The following is a 17,046-nucleotide window of genomic DNA, read 5'->3' on the forward strand; positions in this document are numbered from 1 at the left end:
CAGAAAGAGAAAAACAAATATCGTATATTAACGCTTGTATGTGGAACCTAGAAAAATGGTACAGATGAGCCGGTTTGCAGGGCAGAAGTTGAGACACAGATGTAGAGAACAGACATATGGACACCAAGGGGGGAAAACTGCGGTGGGGTGGGGATAGTGGTGTGCTAAATTGGGCGATTGGGATTGACATGTATACACTGATGTGTATAAAATTGATGACTAATAAGAACCTGCAGTATAAACAAACAAACAAAACAACTAATACTAAACTTTCATTGGGTTATTTGTATGGAAATATGTTAATATAAATGTTTCAGACATTACATGAAATTTCTAAAAATCTTATATGTTCTGGTATAATGTTATAAGTCATAATCCTAGTTATTACTTTAAAATGTATATCTCAGAAATAACTAATTTTCTTGTCAACTGCATTATTATGAACTTTCATCAAATCTTAAAAAAAAAAAAAAAAAAAGATAAATAGGGGAGATTTTGGGAGTGGTAAAAGGATTGGTGGGCTTTGGATTGTTTCTGGAGCCACACCACCAGTCCTGTAAAGACTAGGTCTGTAAAACAAGGACAGCTGTTTTTAATTCCTCAAAGAATTGGATGGCCACCTCAGTGATATCAAAGGACTGGCGTACCCATCCACCTATGTTGGAATGCTTTTCTTTCCCTAACTTAGCTTAAGAGAGAAGAAAAGAAAAAAATCTTAGGCTCTGATAGATGACCTCTCATCTTGGTAATCCATTTACAAAACCTTTTGAGGATCCTCCCTGGGTTTAAGAAATTCTATAACTATGACTCTCAGTTTGACCTTTGATATGAAGAGGCTCACTTACAGCTTCAGATGGTGCCATTTCTAAAGGTAAGCATTTAACAGTCTCTTCAGAATGGAAAGGCAATTCAGATTACTAGGTTCAGATTACTGGGATTACTAGAAGGAGTACTCAAATAAAGGAGGGTAGAGGAGAGCAGTTGTTGCGAGTCTTAAAGGTTTTCTTTTTTGTTTTAGGTACCTTTTTACATCATTAATCTTTCATTAGCTTCCTACAACAACTTTCAATGAGGCTATTTTGGAATTTTGAAGGTTTGGGGGGCTTCTGTATACCAGTTAACATAGGTACAATAGCTTAAAATGATAGCTTTCTAAAACTTTAACAATTTAGAAGTCTTTCCAATTCAAAAGATCTGAGGGGCTAGCCCTACAAATATTTTCTCCTGCTAATCTAATCTTAGAAAGGAGAAAAATTCTTACCACTCTTGTTTCCAGTAGACCCTGCAGGCAGGGACCCAGCAGACTGACTGACATAGTAAGAACTTCTGTGGCTTTCTCTAACTATGTGTGAAAAATCAGTTTTGGAGTGCCCAAGGAACCCCAGTTTGGCCATTCCCGGGATGGGGTTCCTGTCGACGAAAAATTAATCAGTCAATCTAAGAAAGAAATGGAAAATTTTATTTGAGCCACATTTGAGGATTATCACCCAGGAAGAGCATCTCAGAAAGCTCTGAGAACTGTTCTGCCCCTTAGAAGTCAAGGCACAGTTATATACATTTTTTGAGACAGAGGGCTGGAAATCAGATTGTTAGGGGAACCACTAACTGAAACTGCCTGCCCTGGCCAGGCACCATAGTAACCACTTGCATGAGTTATCTTAAACAGGAGGTCCTGGTAAGGAATGCAGAACTAACAAGTTACCACACATGGGAAGAAATCGGGAAAGGTCAAAAGGAGAGAGGAGACTCCAGTCCATATGTCCTACCAACTTCCCAGAATCTTTCTCGTTGGAATCCATCTTGGCTGAGTGATGCGCACACCACCAGGAAGGACCCTGAGTCAGAATGATTGGCCAGGGACTTCCCTGGTGGTGCAGTGGTTAAGAATCTGCCTGCCAGTGCAGGGGACACGGGTTCGATCCCTGGTCCAGGAAGATCCCACATGTCACGGAGCAACTAAGCCCGTGCACCACAACTACTGAGCTTGCACTGTAGAGCCCACGAGCCACAACTACTGAGCCCACGTGCCACAGCTACTGAAGCCTGCGCGACTAAAGCCCGAGCTCCACAATGAGAGAAACCACTGCAATGAGAAGCCCGCGCACCGCAATGAAGAGTAGCCCCTGCTACTAGATGCAACTAGAGGAAGCCCGCGTGCAGCAACGGAGACCCAACACAACCAAATAAATAAATAAAAATGAAAAAAAAAAAGAACGGCCAGAGACAACCTGGGAAACTAACCCAATTACCATAAAACCCGAGACTGTGAGCCATGTAGCAGAGAAGTTCTCCTGGGTTCCCTTACCCTGCTGCTCTCTGCCTGGGCACCCCTTCCCAATAAAGTCTCTTGCTTTGTCAGCACATATGTCTCCTCGGGCAATTCATTTCTGAGTGTTAGACAAGAGCCCACTCTCGGTCCCTGGAAGCGGTCCCACTTCCTGCAACAAAATGACGTATTATTGACAGTTTACATAATCCAGATCTAAGTGTCACATGGTGGGTCACGTGGCTCCTTACAAGATCAAGAAGGAATGTTATCTTTTAAGGAGGTGTCTTGTTGCTGCTAAGGGAATGTTGCTATTTATGGTTGAGCAGCATCCTTCTGATGGGGGAGGTTTGGTCGATGCATAATGCAGATACACAATGCACAGTGGGGAGAGAGCGGAGGCCAAAGATTTTTTTTAAAATTTCTCTTGTCTTACATAAAATATGACTTTTATTTCACATTCCCAATTAAGAACTTGCAAGTGAAACCATGTACCTCAGATTGGGACTTGAACCCACGTGCCGGGACTCAAACCCAGCCTAAACCCAGATTAGGACTTGAACCCACGTGGCCGGGACTCGAACCCAGCCAAAACACATGGTCTTCCAACTGATATCACACACCTGTGTGATCAGAATTTAATGAAGCTCAGGTCCTTGATGTCTCATGGCAGAAAGAATTCAGTGAGAGACCAAGTGATAGGTAAGAAGTAGATTTATTTAGAGAGAAACACACTCCACAGACAGAGTGTGGGCCATCTCAGAAGGTGAGAGCAGCCCCAGGGTATGGGGTTGTCAGTTTTTATAGGGGTGGGTAATTTCATAGGCTAATGAGTGGGAGGAGTATTCCAGCTATTTCGGGAAGGGGAGGGGATTTCCAGGAACTGGGCCACCGCCCACTTTTTGATTCTTATGGTTGGCCTTGGAACTGTCATGGCGCCTGTGGGTGTGTCATTTAGCTTGCTGATGTGTTACAATGAGCTTATACCAAGGCTCAAGGTCTAGTGGAAGTCAACTTGACTTGTCATCTTGGACCCATTTGGTTCTAATCAGTTTATGTCATGTCCTCGGGCTACGTCATTCTTTCAAAGGTTGTGCCCTGCCCCCTTCCCTCCTGTTTTACAAGCATGCATAATCCCAGCTGGTATTCCCATAGGTTGCTGCTTGTCTGAGAGCTGTTTCACCTTTGAGGCACAATTTCTCCTTATCAATTTGGTAGCCTAAATCAGATATGAGATACGATCTGAACAACTTTCTGAGGGCAGTGTGGTGGATCAGAGGTGTACTGCTTCTGAGTCTAGCTCCCCAAGGAGTTACCCTTGGGTAGCTTGACGATTTTACATGTCTCGGTTTCTCCCTCTGACAGTCTAAAACTGCTGTGGATGCTCAGAGTCTAAGATGACCAGTCTTTATATCGTGTGTCCCCAGATGAGCAGTATTTACTTAATCGTTGTTGTGGGGTTCCCCTGTAGGACCGCTACAAGTCATGAGGATTGATCCTCAGACACTTCCACTAGGTTCTCAGTCACCTGAGAACACCTTGTGTCTGGAAGGAGCAGATGTCCCTTGTTTCTCAGAGCTGAATTAATTTAGTCTCTCATTTCACTAGCAAAAGTTTTGTTCAGACCATGTATCAAGTTTTTTTTTTTTTTTCCAGTTTAGGCCAAATTTAATAAAAACTCAGCCACCTATGTTTCCCTGGGCCTCCTGCCCTGATTCCCCTAGGTCCCTGCCTAGGAAATGCACCAGTACCCCTTAAGACTCCAAGTCTTAAGTGAAAACAGCTTGAATAAAATTTTGGGGATCATCACTTAAAAGCGTCGGTTTGGCTTAGACTTCAGGTGTCCTCTAGGGGGTATCTCTGATATCCTGCCAACTATACCATGCGTATATTGATGAAAAAAATTAATCAATAGTCGATCTAAGAAAGAAAGAAAAAATTTTATTCAAGCCAACCTGAGGATTATAACCCAGGAGGGTCTCTCAGAAAGCTCTGAAGACTATTCTGCCTTTTAGAGGTCAAAGCACAGTTATATGTTTTTGAAACAAAGGCTTATATGTCAAATGATGTAATTATTGACAGTTCACACAATCCAGATCCACAGTAAAAAGCATGGGTCATGGGTCATTATGGCCCCTTACAAGATTAAGAAGGAAGGTTATCTCCTAAGGGGTGTGACCTTTTATGAGATTAGGAAGGAATGTTAGGCAATTCCCTGGTGGTCCAGTGGTTAGGACTCTGTGCTTCCACTGCAGGGGGCACGGGTTCGACACCTGGTCAGGGAACTGAGATCCCGCATGCCACGTGGCATGGCAAAAAAAAAAAAAAGAAATGTTATCTCGTAAGGAGGTCTGGTTAATGCAGATGTACAATACACACTAAAGTGGAGGGAAGAGACCCAAACAGGCAGAGAAAAAGATTTGTTTAAATTTTGTTTTGCCATGAAATATGAACTTTATTTCATCATTCTCAATTTAACTCAGTCTTGTTCTACATTCTCTATTTGTCAACCTGTCTCTCTGACTGTCTCTCTTTCTAAGTCCCTCTCTCTAGTCAGTCTGTTTTTCAGTCTCTCTTACTGTGTGGTCTTTCCTCTCTGTAGGAACCCCTAGTTTCTTTCCAGATCAGCTTTCTCTGCTCCCCAGGGTTCATAGAAGTGGTGGCCATCTCTTAAAGCTAATGAAGAGCGCTAACCTAAGCCCGGGTTCCTTGGAGATTCTGATTGGCTCATTTTGAATTGGGGCTGTACCTCTAGTTCAAACAACTGTGGCCATAGTGGGGAATGGAGTATAAAGGGCAGTCCTATGATACAGTCATAGTTGCTGGGGAGGTGGCACAATTCTCAGAGGAAAGGGATCTTGGAGAGTTGGGGAGACGCCCCTGAGAGGTGAATACTTTCAGTGGGACAGTGAGCAGATCACTGTGGGTGTACGGTCGGGCCATTCAAGATGGGTGTTCTCTTGGTTTCTGTACATCCCCTGCTCAACCAGGACCTGCTTCACTCACATGACCATCCAATTGTCTTAATTATAGGACTTAATTAGTAACTATCTACGTGCTTGCCCCCTGCCCCAGCCGCTGGTTTCCTTGGTAACTGATGAGTCAACCTGACTTCAATTCCCCCTATAAATGTCAGCTTACTTCTCCCCCAGCTAGCGAAGATTGCTGCCATGTCTTTCCTGCTGTCTGCCATGGGGTGTCTCTCCAGCACCTTTTGTTTTGTTTCTTTAATAAATTTATTTATTCATTTTTGGCTGCGTTTGGTCTTTGTTGCTGCTCGCAGGCTTTCTCTGGATGTGGCAAGCAGGGGCTCTAGGCGCGTGAGCTTCAGTAGTTGTGGCTCGTGGGCTTTAGAGCACAGGCTCAGTAGTTGTGGCGCATGGGCTTAGTTGCTCTGCGGCATGTGGGATCTTCCCAGACCAGGGATCAAACCCGTGTATCCTGCATTGGCAGGCGGATTCTTAACCTCTACGCCACCAGGGAAGTCCCGTACCTTTTGTTTTGGACGTGTAAGATCCCCTGTCCAATAAACCATTAATGTCTGGCTGTCTCCGAGCTCTTTGGTCTGGAGGCTGGGCTACCACAACGCTTGTAAGGCCTGCAGCGTGCAGTCCAACAGTGGGTTTACTGGGAGTTTAGAGTTTTCAATTTCCAAACATCAGGGGACTTTAAATACATCGAATGAGATCTGTGTGGTATCAATTCTTTGAAATCTGTTGTGTATTACTTCGTGATCTAGTACTTGGTCAGTTTTTGTAGTTTCTATGTGCAATTTAAAAAAAAAGTATATTCTCTAATCATTGGGTGCAGGTCTCCATACAGGACCATTGACTTATACTTTTTAATTGTTTAGTTCCATAAATGAGGAGTGTGTTGAAATCATCCACTAAATGATGTGCTTGTCAATTTCTCCCTGTGTTCTTCAATTTTGGCTTTACATATTTTGAGGCTATGTTAATAGATGCCTATTATGTATTGAATTTTCATGCCTGCTTGTGAGTTGAATCTTTTATCAATATGTAGTTATGTTCTTTGTTCCTATAACGCTTTTTTTGTCTTAAAGTTTATTTTGTCTAATAATATAGCTCCCAACTCCCTTTTTGGTTAGTATTTGCTCAGTATGTCTTTTCTATCTTTTTACTTTTAAGCTTATGTGTCTTGTTTAAAGATGTGTTTCTTGTAAACAGCATTATAGCTGGATTTTAGTTTATTTTATTCAATCTAACAATGTCTTTTAACTGCGAGTCTAGTAAGTACATATGGTGATTACAGTTATATTTGGACTTCTTTTTACCATCTTACCTAGTGGGTTTTTTTTTTAAATCACTTTTATTGTCAGCTTTTGGATTGAGTAATATTTTTCTTATTCCATTTTTTCCCTCATATTGACTTAGAAGTTTTATACCTTTTCTATTCTTTTAGTGCTTTCTCTTTTTAAAATACATTTATTTATTTATTTATTTATTTATTTATGGCTGTGTTGGGACTTTGTTTTGGTGCACAGGCTTCTCATTGCGATGGCTTCTCTTGTTGCGGAGCACGGGCTCTAGGCATGCGGGCTTCAGTAGTTGTGGCACGTGGGCTCAGTAGTTGTGGCTCACGGGTTTAGTTGCTCCACGGCATGTGGGATCTTCCCAGACCAGGGCTCAAACCCGTGTCCCCTGCATTGGCAGGCTGATTCTTAACCACTACGCCAACAGGGAAGTCCTGATTTTTATTATACATATTGATTTTAACAAAATCAAAGTTAAACAGTATCTTCGCCCCTCAAACAATATTTTAATTCCTTTTTATTTGCCCTTCAAAATATTTATTTTATTAAAAAAATTTATCATTTTATACAATGTTTGTTTAAATTTATTTGCATGTTTACCACCTCAGATCTTGCTTTTAAAGTCATTTTTCTTCTTCCTGAAGAATATCTTTTAGAAATTATTTTAGTGAAGATCTGTTGTTGGTAGAACTATCAGGTTTTTTAAATTGAAATTTAATTCACATACCGTAAAATTCACAATTTTTTAAAGTATACAATTTAATGGCTTTTAGTATATTTTAGTATATTCACACCATTACTTTCTAATTCCAGAACATTTTCATCCCAGAGAGAAACCCCATACTCATTAGTAGTCACTCCCTGACCCTCGTCCCCTAAGGCCCTGGCAACTACTTTGTCTTTATGGATTAGCCTATTCTGAACATTTCATATAAATGCAGTCCAACAATATGCACTTGTCTCTTTCACTTAGCATGTTTTCAAGGTTCAGCCATATTGTAGCATGTATCAATATGCCATTACTTTTTATGACTGAATAGTATTTCATTGTATGGCTATACCACCATTTATCTATTAATCAGTTGATTAATATTTGGGTTGTGTCCATTTTTTGCCTATTTTGAATAATGTTGCTATGAACACTCCTGTACAAGTTTTTGTATGAACATATCTTTTCAATTCTCTTAGGTATATACCCAGGAGTAGAAGTTCTGAGTCATGTAGTATTTCTTTTTTTTTTTTTCATAAATTTATTTATTTATTTATTGGCTGCGTTTGGGTCTTCGTTGCTGCGTGCAGGCTTTCTCTAGTTGTGGCTAGTGGGGCCTGTTCTTTGCTGTGGTGCGTGGGCTTCTCATTGCGGTGGCTTCTCTTATTGTGGAGCCCGGGATCTAGACACGCGGGCTTCAGTAGTTGTGGCATGCAGGCTCAGTAGTTGTGGCTCATGGGCTCTAGAGCGCAGGCTCAGTAGTTGTGGCACATGGGCTTAGTTGCTCCACGGCATGTGGGATCTTCCCAGACCAGGGCTCGAACCCGTGTCCCCGGCATTGGCAGGCGGATTCTTCACCACTGTGCCACCAGGGAAGTCCTCATGTAGTATTTCTGTGTTTAACTTTTGAGGAACTGCCAAATTGTTTTCCACAGCAGCTGCATCATTTTACATTCCCACCAGCACTGTATGAGGGTTCTAATTTCTGTACATCCTTGCCACCACTTGGGTGTTTTCTGCTTTTTTTGATTTATAGCCATCTAGTGAGTGTGAAGTGGTATCTCATTGTGGTTTTGATTTGCATTTTCCTAATGGCTAGTTATGTTGAGCATCTTTTTACATACTTATTTCTTTTTACTTATTATTTATTTTATATACTTACATACTCATTTGTATATCTTCTCTGGAGAAATGTCTATTCAAATTCTTTGCTCATTGTCTTATCTGTTTGAGCTGCTACAACAATACTATCAAAGACTGAGTGGCTTATAAACAATAGAAATGTATTTCTTATAGTTCTGAAGGTTGGGAAGTCCAAGATGAAGGTGCTGATATATTTGGTGTCTGGTGAGGGTCCACTTCCTTGTTCAAAAGGGCAAGAGTGCTCTCTGGGGCCTATTTTATAAAGGCACTAATCCCATTAATGAGGGCTCTACCCTTATGACCTAATCACTTCCCAAATGCTCCATCTCCTAATATCGTCACACTGGGGATTAGGTTTCAACATATGAATTTTGGGAGGACACAGATATTCAGTCTATAGCAACCCCTTTTAAAACTGGGTTATCTTTTTACTGTTGAGTTGTAAGAGTTCTTTGTATATTCTGAATACTAGGCCCTTATCAATACTTGATTTGCAAATATATTTTTCCCCATTCTATTGGTTGTATTTTCACTTTATTGATAGTGTCCTTTGAAGCACAAAAGATTTTAATTTTGATAAAGTCCAATTTATTTGTTTTTGGTTGCTTATGTTTTTGGTATCATATTTAAGAAACTGTTACCTAATCCAAGGTCATGAACTTATACCTAGATTCTCTTCTAAGAGTTTTATATTTTAGCATTTGCATTTAGGTCTTTGATTCATTTTGAGTAAATTTATGTATATGTATGTAGGTAGAGATCCAACTTCATTTGTATGTGGATATCCAGTTGACCCAGCATCATTTGGTGAAGATTCTTCTTTCTCGTTGACTGGGCTTGGCACTCATTGAAAATCAATTGACTGTAAAAGTGAGGGTTTGTTTCTGGACTCTCAATTCTATTCTATTGCTCGGTATATCTATTCTTATGACAGTACCACTCTGTCTTGATTACTGTAGCTTTGTAGTAAGTTTTGAAACCAAGAAGTGTGAGTCTTGCAACTTTGTTCTATCAGCTTTTATTATCTGAAAATGTCTTAATTTTGTCCTAATGCTTGAAGACAGTTTTGCCACTACACAAACACTAATTCAATTTTAGTCATATAATTTTAACAATTACATTTTTAATCTCAAAGTTTTTGTTGTTGGGGTTCTTTTTCAAAATATCTGGTCCCTTTTTTTTTTTTTCTGGCCTCACCGCGTGGCATGTGGGATCTTAGTTCCCCGACCAGGAAACTTCAGTGGAAGTGCTGAGTCTTAACCACTGGACTGCCTGGGAAGTCCCCTCTGGTCACTTTTTTTTTTTTTAAGATTTATTTATTATTTATTTATTTATTTATATTTATTTTTGGCTGTATCGGGTCTTAGTTACGTCACTCGGGATCTTCGTTGAGGCACTCGGGATCTTCGTTGAGGCACTCGGGATCTTTCGTTGCGACACTTGGGCTTCTCTCTAGTTGTAGCGTGCAGTTTTTCTCTTCTCTACTTGTGACATGCAGGCTCCAGGGCAGGTGGGCTCTGTAGTTTGCAGCATGCGGGCTCTCTAGTTGAGGCGCATGAGCTCAGTAGTTGTGGCGCGCGGGCCTAGCTGCCCTGCAGCATGTGGGATCCTAGTTTCCCGACCAGGGATTGAACCCATATCCCCTGCATTGGCAGGTGGATTCTTTACCATTGGTCCACCAGGGAACTCCCCCTTCTGGTCACTTTTGATAGCCTCCAATTGCTTGCTCATTTTAAAAACAATTCCTGAGTTTACTTTTGATTCTCTAAAACATTTATATGACAATTTTCAACCTATGTAGTAACATAAGAATTTGCCTGCATGTTCATGGAAAATTTTCTTATTTTTTTAAAGCTCAACAATGCAATAAAAAGTGTATTTCATCCAAGACAATCTAATAGTGAGTCCTGTGGGATATAGTGCGGTGGTTAAATGCATGACTATAGAACCAGGCTACCTGGGTTCAATATTGGTTCTTTTACTTACTGGCAGTGTGATCTTGGACAAGTTATCTAACCTCTGTGTGCTTTAGTTTCCTCAACTATAAACTTGAGAAAATAATATGTACCTCACGGGGCTATTTTAAGGATCAGTTGAACAAATGTATGAACACATTATATATTAGTAACTGGAGGTTTGTACCTCTTAATCCCCTTCACCTATCTTCCCTACCTCCAACCCCCTCTCCCTTCTGGTAACGAACGATTTGTTTTTTTGTTTTCTGCATCTGTGAGTCTGTCTTTTTATTGAGGTTTTTTTAAAATTTATTTGGCTGTGCCGGGTCTTAGTTGTGGCACGCGGGATCTTTTTATTTGCGGCATGCGGGATCTAGTTCCCTGATCAGGGATCGGAACCCCAGCCCCCTGCATTGGGGTCATGGAGTCTTAACCACTGGACCACCAGGGAAGTCCCTGTCTTCTTACTGAGTTCTTGCCTCCACTTCTCTGTTTCCTACTTTTTTGTCAGGCTCTCAGAGAACACTTTGGCTGTGGTTAATATGCCTGCTTCTAGCACCGCTCCCCTTTCTAATTTACTCACTTCTGGGAAGGAGATCCATATGACCAAATCAGTATTTGAAATGAGTAAATAGACACAGAATGAGATTCTGAAGGCCCAGGTATGAGCAAAGTATATGAACTTTGAATTGCCAACTTTGCAACATCTATTTTGGTGGCTCAGAAGCTTTTCTCTTCATTTCTTCTTATTGACTAATTTACCAACGGGTACTACTTTACACACACAGCCCAGTGGATGCTTGCAAGTAATAAATGATTACAACTGTTACCAAAGCATAAATATCTCTTATTGTCTAATATTATGGCTAAGGCAAATTAATTGCAAATTGTAAAGGACTTATAAACCAAGGGTTTGTATCCTCTCGCTTTCGTCTCTCTTCTTCAATTTTGCATTTGAAATCAAGTGAGCTCCTTACAGTGCTAAGGTATAATGGAATAGGGTGAGGTCGTCAACAAGTTGGCCAGAAAGCGTAACTAAAAAGGAATTTTTTACAGGCATAAAAGGAAAGCCATAAATGACAGCATTGCACAGTAAAAAAAAAAAAAAAAAAAAAAATTAAGCACCTACTGTATACTACGACTCAGAATCGTTTATTCACATTAACCCTAGGGGGTCAGGAGCACCCTGATTTATAGTTGGAAAAACAGGCTTATGAAGTTAAGTAACTTGCCAGAAGTCACACAGCTGGTGAGTGACCCAGCTAGTAGACACACAGCATTCCTTCTACCCCTGACATCTGTGCCCTGTAGAAAATACTAAACGAGCATTCCTAGCACTGTCTTCAAGATCTAGTACACCAAAAGTTCCAATGGATTAGCTTTAAGAACACTTCCCCCCATCCTACAACCCTTCTACCCCATGGATTCAAAGAGGGAAGCCATGGTGAGTTAGTGCCATCTGCTGACCATCTCCCTGAACATCAGGATGAAGGACATTCCTCTAGCTGAGGACACGGTTGGGGATGGGGGAACCTTGTGCCATCTTAGGTCACCACCCCCCACTTAAGGACAGACCCAGGAGGACGGTGAGCATCTTCTTGTAGAATCCTTGGTCTCCCTACAGTACCAAGGCTGGGCAGCGATTTACTGAGGGAGAAAGTGGTGGTAATTAGAGAAAGCCTAAAATAGAGGCCTTGAGAAATAAAGGCACAGGCTTCTACCACCACAGAAAACACACCTTATTCATTTCGGCAAATAAAACTTAGCATTTCCTGATTCTAGTATTCTAGCAATAAAAATGGATTCCTGAGCCCCACTCCAGACTATTTTATCAAAACCTTCCCTGGTGGCGCAGTGGTTAAGAATCCGCCTGCCAATGCAGGAGACGGGTTCGAGCCCTGGTCCGGGAATATCCCATATGCCGCGGAGCAACTAAGCCCATGTGCCACAACTACTGAGCCTGTGCTCTAGAGCCCGCGAGCCACAGCTACTGAGCCCGCGTGCCGCAACTACTGAAGCACGCGTGCCTAGAGCTCGTGCTCCGCAACAAGAGAAGCCGCCGCAATGAGGAGCCCGCACACCGCAAGGAAGAGTAGCCCCCGCTCATCCCAACTAGAGAAAGCCCGCGCACAGCAACGAAGACCCAACACAGCCAAAAAATTAATAAATTAATAAATAAATAAATTTATATTTAAAAAAACCCTTAGGGAAAGGGCCTAGGTGTATTTTTTAAATTAATTAATTAATTAATTTTATTTTTGGCTGCGTTGGGTCTTTGTTGCTGCGCGCGGGCTTTCTCTAGTTGCGACGAGCGGGCTTCTCATTGCGGTGGCTTCTCTTGTTGCGGAGCATGGGCTCTAGGCGCGCAGGCTTCAGTAGTTGTGGCTCACAGGCTCTAGAGCGCAGGCTCAGTAGTTGTGGCGCACGGGCTTAGTTGCTCCGCGGCATGTGGGATCTTCCTGGACCAGGGCTCAAGCCCATGTCCCCTGCATTGGCAGGCAGATTCTTAACCACTGTGCCACCAGGGAAGCCCGGTGTTTGTTTTAACAAACACCCTGGGTCATCCTTAAGAGAAGGAAGGATGGGGGTAGGGGTGGTCACTGCCTTCATGAAATGGCAGCGTTTTAGTCCCTGATGTGAGATATTTCTGGGTAAGGAGTGAAGATTCTGTGAATCTCTAAAATCTTACCAGTTTTTGGAGGAAGATACAGGGAAGTAACGAAACAGTAGTGGAGATTAGGGTATGAATCCTGGTTCTGCTGTGACCTTTGGCAAGTTACTTAAACTCTTTGTGTCTTGATTTTCTCAGCTGCAAAACCAGAATGCAGATAACAGTACCTCACTGGGTTGCTGTGAGAATCAGATGAGAAGGTGGATGTGAAAGCACTTTGTAAAGTTCTATACAATGTTCTCAGTATTACTTTGAGTCTCATACTACTTACAGACATGAGCCTTCTTTTTTTTTTTTTGGTCCTTATCTTTTAAAATATAGATGTTGAGTTCCTGTTATGTGTCTGGCAGGATCAATGTCTGCTGGTCTGAAGAATCAGTGTTCAGCCATGAAAAAGAAATGTCTTTATTCAGAAGATACAGTGATTCCCAACAGAATGATGACTCTCTTAAGAGGCTGTATGAGAATCTCTGGTGGAGGAGAAGGTAAGAGTTTTTCTGTTTATCAAAAAGAGCCTTGGGTTAAAAAAGAAAAGATTGAAAAACACAGTTTTCAAATCAGGAGACTTGGGCTCTATTTCTCTTTGTTTCTGACTCAGTATGTGACCTTTGTCAAATCCCTGCTTTTTCATAGGCCTGTTTCCTCATGTGAAAAATCCAGTGCTAGATTGGATGACTCGCTGACTCTAACCATAAAAATATTTTTCACTTAGCAAGTCACAGTGTTTACAATCCTGGAGGTAGAATCAAGCATAAAAGGAAAAAGTTTTACATAGAGTGGAGACATAAAATGTTATGTACTTTTAGTTATGTAGTTCACAAAAGGTAAATAACTCAAGAAGTCAACTCAAGTGAAACTATTTGAGCTGGAAAATTGTATTTGACTTTTTATTTTTTCAGCTTTGGCAAAATTTTACTATTTCATTGCATATTTTTAGACTATTATTTGTAGTTATTATAGTCCAAGGCAAATAAATTTCCCTTTCTACAAATCTTCTACAGCTTTCAGTGTCCAGGTTTGTCCTTCATTATCCTCTTTCACATTTTGGAACAACCTAGATACTTTTTTTTTTTTTTTTTTTTTTGGCCGCGTTTGGTCTTCGTTGCTGCGTGCAGGCTTTCTCTAGTTGCGGCGGGCGGGGGCTACTCTTCGTTGCAGTGCACGGGCTTCTCATTGCAGTGGCTTCTCTTGCTGCAGAGCACAGGCTCTAGGCGCGCGGGCTTCAGTAGTCACAGTGCGTGGGCTCAGTAGTTGTGGCGCATGGGCTTTGTTGCTCCGCAGCATGTGGGATCTTCCCAGACCAGGGATAGAACCTGTGTCCCCTGTATTGGCAGGCCGATTCTTAACCATTGTGCCGCCAGGGAAGTCCCCAACCTAGAAACTTTATTTCAAGTGTAAAACTAATCTTTTCCCATTAATAAATAAGAACATATGCCATTCATTATCCTGTATTTGACTTTCTTTTCAAAGCACCATTAGCCTATCAGAAAAGAGCTGAAAGTAGGTGTGATATGGAAGTATTTTGCTCCAAAGAGCTGATAAGAACACAAGTATTTGCCGTCACTCTCCTGATAGAGGATCCATATTATCACAGGGAAAATCTCAAATGACTCTGTGCTTCCAAATTGAGAAGTTAAGGGGGGGGCCTGATAGGAACCTAACCAGAGGTTTCCCATGAAGTACCAAGTGAGAGAGAAGGGTCTTAGTATGCATCTAGAGCCTCACTGCTCTTTGCCCAGACACCAAACTCTGCTCCATCTTATGGCTACCTGCTCATACCCTGGAGCAAAGACATTGTCCCAACCTGTGAGTTTCAGGTCAGGGAATGTACACTTGTAAAATGGAACATGCTCCTTTGTCAAACAGCCACGTGGTTCCTAAAGAATGATCTTTTACATTTGAACCTTTTCTAGCACAGATGATATTTTATTTAAACGTGACACTCCTCTGTGCTCAAGTACCAAATGCAAGTCTTGGTATATCCGCATGGTATAAGTTCCCCAATTTGAATAACACTGTAAGATTTATACCATCAAAGAGCCTAGCACAAAGTTAGTGTCCCAATACAGGCTTGTTGGGTGCTGATCCTAATAATCCAGGTACATTCTGACCCACAGAGCATAGTTTGGGGGTGATGCATTGAAACTACCAAATTCATGTTGCCTGTGTGATGAAAGCATTACCAGTCTGATGCCAAAGCCACATGACCTTTGCTCACATTTGATAAAAAGTTAAACCGAGTTTTGTACACCTCCCTTTGTTTTGTACTTTCTAGGACAAAGTCTACACTCTGCTAATAGGCACCTCCTGAGAATTCCTTCTGGGACACTCAATCAGTTGGATCAACCATTGTATAAATTTGTAGAATTTGTGTCTATTAACACTTCTTTGTCAATTATAATTTGCTCTGATTTTATGTCAGATTTTCTGAAGACACCATCCCAGCTTTCTGCCAAGCTAATGTAGTTGGAAGATAATTACTTAATCAAGTATTTACTGAATTTCTACTGTGTATTCAGCCCACATTTATAATGAAATACGTGCCTTCAAAGACTCATAGTACAGTTGGGAATACAGGCTAAATACACAAAACATCAGCCCATAAATAAACTTGAATACTCAGTTGTCCTTGGAATGATAGAATATATTATGAAACAATATAAAGATATTCCTATGTCATCATACCAGTGGCACATATTTTTGTTTTACTTACTGTCTTATCTTTCCCCACTAGAATAGAAGCTCCATGAGAGAAACTTTTTTGTTTTGTTCAATGCGATTTCCTCAGTGCCTGGCATGTAATTGGTACTCAATAAGTATTTGTTGACTGAATGAGTAAGTCAAGTTTTTAGAATGGACAGAGAAAGGGAAGGCTTCATGGGGTGCCCCCAGATGAGCCTTGGCTTAACAATGCTTTTATTCAGCTTGCTTTATAGCAATCTATAGATTTTAGCAACCAACTTCTTTATTTCTATAATAAGAAGAAAATGTGTATATAATTGAAATAGAAGGTGGGGTGGAATGAAACAAATTTAAATTGGGTGTTAAGAGTCCATGTGACCTGCTTAGCTTACTGCTACAAGAAGTTTGTCCTAGAATCAGTGGTTTTCAAACATTGTTTTAAAGCAGAACAACTATATTTTCTCTTTTTTAAAAAAAATATTATTAATTTAGTCTGCGCTGGGTCTTAGTTGCAGCACGCTGGATCTTCGTTGCGGCATGCAGGATCTTTTAGTTGTGGCATGTGGGCTTGGACTTCATAGCTGCGGCATGTGGACTCTTAGCTGCGGCATGTGGACTCTTAGCTGTGGCATGCATGTGGGATCTAGTTCCTGGACCAGGGATTGAACCCGGGCCCCCTGCATTGGGAGAGTGGAGTCTTACCCACTGGACTGCCAGGGAAGTCCCACGACTATTTTTTTTTTAAAATTAATTAATTAATTAATTAATTATTTTTGGCTGTGTTGGGTCTTCGTTGCTGCACACGAGCTTTCTCTAGTTGCTGCGCGTGGGGGCTACTCTTTGTTGCGGTGCGCGGGCGGCTCATTGCGGTGGGTTCTCTTGTTGCGGAGCCTGGGCTCTAGGCGCGTAGGCGTCAGTAGTTGTGGCACTCGGGCTCAGTAGTTGTGGCGCACGGGCTTAGTTGCTCCGCGGCATGTGGGATCTTCCCGGACCAGGGCTCGAACCCGTGTCCCCTGCATTGGCAGGCGGATTCTTAACCACTGCGCCACCAGGGAAGTCCCCCACGACTATTTTTGCAAACAAAACCGCAATAAATGAAACAGATAAAACCAGAGCTGCTCTGATTGACTTTGGAGGTGGCTTGGAGGAGGATTTGGGGAGGTTCACTCTCTTAGTCCCCTAACTCCCACCAAAGAGTTTTGGCTTCTGAGGGATTCTAGGAACACAGTTTGAAAACACTGGATTGAAGGAATTTTAGAGTCTCTATTCTCTCAAAATTCTATTCATGAAGGCAGCTGAGTTAAGACCTGGGCTCCCTTCTGGTCTCTGTCACTTTAAGCTGAAGGA

This window comes from Eubalaena glacialis, chromosome 2 (genome assembly GCF_028564815.1).
Source record: "Eubalaena glacialis isolate mEubGla1 chromosome 2, mEubGla1.1.hap2.+ XY, whole genome shotgun sequence".
Classification (NCBI taxonomy): Eukaryota; Metazoa; Chordata; class Mammalia; order Artiodactyla; family Balaenidae; genus Eubalaena; species Eubalaena glacialis.